Genomic DNA, 5,211 nt, shown 5'->3' on the forward strand with positions numbered 1-5,211 from the left:
TCAAGATTTATTAATACCTTTGAGCAACTGAGAGCTTTTCTAAGCATTTAATATTCAAATCAGGATCTATACTGGACACAAAATGTTATAAATGGTAAATACTTCATTTGAAATATTCTTACATGAGATTGATACCCCCCCTCCTCCTCTTGTGGGATTTAACAGGATTCCATTAAGAATGTAAAAACTGGTCATTACAAAGTGACTTTCCTGCTTAAAATATATATCTCATTTAGACAGCAGATCCAAGAAGGTTCTCATGCATAATCGAGTGTCTTCTATGGCTTTTTAAATCACTGAGCTACTATATGATAGTCATCACTTCTGGTATTTATGTTTAACTGCTTTCCTATGAAAGTCACATTCAAAAATGATCCTACCCATTAGTCTGTAAAGGTAACAGACAATGTGAGTAAACCATCTGTGGGGTTTACAAATGCAAATATTCAGACCTCAGCATCTATTAGAAAAAGACAAAGGAATTAGTTTCAAACACTGAGACACTCCAGAAGGATGGAAACTTCTCTGGCTATACTGAAAAGATTCCTCCAGTTTAATCAATAGGTTTAGCAGCAAATAACTGGGGCTATGTGCACCAAGGCAGGGGTGGCTTGGAGGGAGAGTGGCATGTGCAGCAGGCAGAGGAAAGCCCTGTAGCTCTCAGCCTATGTGTGGTGGGCTAGCCCACCACCCCTACACAAACTGATCCATTCTATGAAGGAGAAATGGTGGTCCTATAACGTTGAGGAAACTCATTAAAAAATAAAATAGGGAAGGATTATCTGTTTAAGGTGCAAGGGGGAGGGCAATTGGCACAGGGACAGGCTTCTACAGAGTCTATGAGTGCTCATCTTGTCATAGTGTGTTATATCATTGGGTGGAGACCCATACAATGAGTGCAAAGGTATACCCACATCCTGGGGAGGCCTGATGTTCTGAAATAGAGGGGACTGTGTCTCTCGAGAGAATCAATGGTCCCCAATGGGTTAGAGCAATCTAGTATGTCAAGCCCTCAGCATTGTTGTAAGTATCTATGAATCTGGTCCTTCAAGCAGTGAAGATTGGTTGTCATTTTAGCCCCTGAGAGGAGGGGAAGAGAGGAATGGAATAGATAGAAGCAGGGTAACTGGGGGGGCAATGGAAGTGTTCCACAAGATTGTGCAATGACGGATAGAGAATACTTTTTTTTTTTTAGATTTTTTCTTCTTTATTTTCTTTTAAATGTTACATTCAAAAAATATTATTCCCCATATGCCCCCCAGCCCCCTACCCCACTCCTCCCATACCAACAACCTCTTCCATCATTGTGGCACATTACACCAGAACTGCATAAAAGTCTATAGGCTAAAATGTAAACCATAATGTAAAACATAATGTAATTATAAATTTAGAAAATTGTACAGTCTAAAATAAAACCATAATGTAAACCAAAATGGAACCATGTTTGATAGCTATGTTTCAATATCTGTACATCAGCTGTAGCAAATATAATGTGAACATGTAAAAAGATCATTGGTGGGGAAGAGGGAAAAGGGTTTGATGTTGGATATATGGGAGTATCCTATATTGTATATGTGACTTTACTGTGATCTAAAAATTTTTTGAAGACAAAATTAAAAATTAGGAAAAAAAAGAAAGTTTGTAGACACAGAGGAAGAAATGCCTTACATTTTGATACCTCTATTTTAATCTTTAACTTGCCATACAAATATCATGGAAATTAAACTTGCTTCTGAGATGTGCTATAGAGAAACTCACTATTCCCAGTGGTAGGATAAATTACCTTGGCACAGAAAGGATCTGATGAATGTATCATGTCCAAGAGTATCTTATGAAAGCCCTTTCTAATAGTAAACCAGCCATTGCAGGCTCTATATAATACTTATGCATCACCAGAAAACAGCCACAATTCTCCTATAGATCAAGTAGTAATTCCTTTCAATAAATAGTGCTAGATACATGGTTTTAATTGCATAAGGTTTTAACTGCATACAGTTTGGAGTGCTGCTGCACTGCATGGACTATAGTTTACATTGTAGTTTATTCTCTTCCTCAGTATATTCAGTGGGTTATGGCAGGTTACAAAATGTCCAGCATCTGTCCCTGCAATATCATTCTTACATGCTCATGGAAAAAATCCAGAAAAAAAAACAACAACACAAGAATCAGCTCTTTTCCTGAAAGCACAGTTTTACCCCAACATAGCACCAGGTTAACAACACCACCAGTGTTAAATGTCAGCAGGGCACACTGCTCTAGAGATCAAAGGTGCTCTATTCTTATACCAATCTTCAATATTCTTTTTTCACAATAACTGTAGAAACAAGTCACAAATCGCCTAGATCCACAAACTCATCTTCTCATTTGGCCAAGTCTTCTTCATCTCCTAGAGCTGAATGCTGGTAGGTAAGACAGACATAGAGCACTGTGGTTGGAGCAAAGTACATGGAAATAAAGAGGACAGGCAGGCAGAATTCCTCAGCAGGATGGGGGCCTCTGTCTGGAGGGCTCCGGCCTGAGGTGCCTCTAGTCTATTTTCTCTTGTAAGCTCTGAACTTCCTCCATCATTTCTAAGAGTTTGCTCAGTGGCCACTCTGCCACTGCCACCTAGGATCTGGGCTTCTGGAATCCAGTGCAAGTACCACTGGGTCCAGGCTTAGCTTTCTGGCCCCTCTCTGACCATGGTAGTCAGTAGGTTTGCTTTGCCTGCTGTCATAGAATGCTTGAAGGTTGCCTTGCAGCTCATCTGAAGAATTAATAAATTTGCTAATTCTCTTGCCCAGAAGGTTTTTAATTAAATGTTCTGTTTCTTCCCTGAAAAACCCTCTTTTGGGAGATGATTTAGGCTGGGTGAGTGGCAAAGAAACTTGTTGATGTTTGAAATGCATTCCTTTTCACTGGACTTTGTCCAGTTTTGGCTTTTCCACATTAAGAAGGTTTTAGAGCAATATCTGGGCTTTGGGCTCCAACTTACAGACCAATCCCACATGGTGAGCAGAGTCAAAGGTTTGCTTTGTGTATCCTGGCCTTCCCTACCCATCATAGTACCTTTCTCATGGGATGAACTGAAGAAAGTGCTGAAAAATAGGTATGTACAGGCTATCTGACAAAACAGTCAGAATTCAAATGCTGGGGGTACTGGTGCACCAGCTGCCACACACAATCTAAGAAAAGCAGGAACACAGGAGTCTCTTCTTTGCCACTATGGCATAGATGGTTGCAGCGATCCACTCCTTCTGGATGAGACTGTGGAAACCAAACCTAGTTCTACAGTGCATGTCCATTATCACTTACACCAGAGAGAAAATGACACAACAAAGATCAGAAGTATTCTCTTCTAAGAGAAGAACATTCACGTTCTGTGCTTCCAAATATTCTGTAATCTCTATTGCTTTTTTTGACAACATCTGATTATGTCAAGCTAGCTGCTACTTTCCAACAGAGAAGTCATTTTATATCTGTGCCCCCAAATTCAGTACTATTATCTATTAGAAATCACTGTTTAAATATAGAGTATGCAGTTTGGATTTCCTGCAGGGATAGAAAGTTGCTTGATAGGTCTTCAGTTTAAACAATTTCATAGGATGGTCTGTGGATGGTCTTGTAAATTTCATCCAAAAAGCTTTTTTGGATTTGTAAATTGCCATCATCCTGTTTTGGGGCAGTGCTGACATTTTTAAAAGGGCACATCCACCCTGGCAGGACCAACACCATATTGGTACTCCATGACCACAGTCTGGGCTATCTTCTTCAGGAAGAGGGATGGAGACAACAAAGTATGCTAGCATATTTTCAGTCTGTATAGCCTGCATTGACAATCACTCTAATTGCCAGCACCAGTCCTTAAGTGTGTCAAACATTACAGTATGTTTCTTGGCATCTGTGGCTATACTGCTTTGTGCAGCAGTTGCATAGGGAAACAGGAACAAATGTTTAAGCAATTTATGAGCTTGTGTATGATGAATTATGCCAAGGACAATCCTTTTGACATCCTCTTCCTTTGTGTACCTCAGACGAAAGTGGAAAAGTCAGAAGTCTTTGCAGTGGATGATGAGTTTCTGGGGATATTTCTTCAGTTGTCCAAAGAGAGTTGTTTTGTTTTTTGTTTTATTGTTCCTCATCCAACACCCCATAAATCTGATCAACACAGTGTAGTGTAATGTCATTTTCTCCTATAACCTTATTCTTAAATTGAGTTTCATCATTATCCAACTGCAGATTCATCACTCATGAAAACATCTTGAAGTCTGGGCAGACAAGTCTCCCATAATCCCACCCTGACATGAATTTTCTTGGACATATTTTAGTACCGCGCTGGCTTCACAAAGCACCTGTTCTGGCAACAAGAGTTACTTCCTCCTCTGTTGTTCCTTTTGCATTGTGTGAATTTCCTCTGGTAGCACATAGGAAAAGAAAGAGGGCTTAGGCACCTTGGTGCCATGGCCATCACCCGTGACCCCTTCCCCAGCAAATCACCTTTCTGCGAAGCTGCGACTCACGTGAGCAGAGGAGGCGGCTCGGCCTCCAGCAAGGTCACCTCCGAGGCCACCAGCACCAGCGGTGGAGCTCCGCCCATCCCCAGAGCAGCTGCACCTGCGGCGCCGCAGGTATCCGGCCCCTAAAAATAAAATTAACAAATCTTCTGGAACGAATTACCTATATTAGGAATGAAGAAAAATTGTATTAAATATACTAAAAGCATTATAAGAACATACAATTGTACATTTTATGGTAATGAATATTGCACTTTATCTTAAATTGACACTCTCCTAAGAAACAAAAGTTAACAAACCGAGAAGAAAAATTACAAAATATGGTTAGCAATATATCTCCTAATTTAATTGATTTGGAAATCATAGAAATTAGACAGGTTAAAGAGAAATCCATGTTAAGACAGAATCACCAACAATATTTTAAAATTTTTAAGGAAAAATTTTGATTTCTTTCAGTAATACAAGATTGATTATTCTTAAATTTTGAAAATTAATTTGCATACTCAGTACAGATTATATCTTAATGTAAAATAATAGAAATATTCTAGAATCATCTCAAGAAAGCATTGCAACTAATGTTATATATTTAAACCCTAGACCAGCTCTGTGCATGAACGTCCTTTCCAATATCGTTTCCAGCTCTACAGTTTCCTTTGTAATGGGCATCTTGTCTTTCCTGCTCCACACAAAACTGTGATTATATTAATATCCAACAAAG

At 39.4% G+C, this 5,211-nt stretch overlaps 1 pseudogene; it reads right to left on the reverse strand.

Moving 5' to 3' along the window:
• Positions 1–2,327: 2,327 nt before the first annotated feature.
• On the reverse strand, positions 2,328–4,472 carry LOC101439873 (myotubularin-related protein 12 pseudogene; annotated as a pseudogene).
• Positions 4,473–5,211: the final 739 nt, after the last annotated feature.

The sequence above is a fragment of the Dasypus novemcinctus genome, chromosome 15 (genome assembly GCF_030445035.2).
Source record: "Dasypus novemcinctus isolate mDasNov1 chromosome 15, mDasNov1.1.hap2, whole genome shotgun sequence".
NCBI classification, from domain to species: Eukaryota; Metazoa; Chordata; class Mammalia; order Cingulata; family Dasypodidae; genus Dasypus; species Dasypus novemcinctus.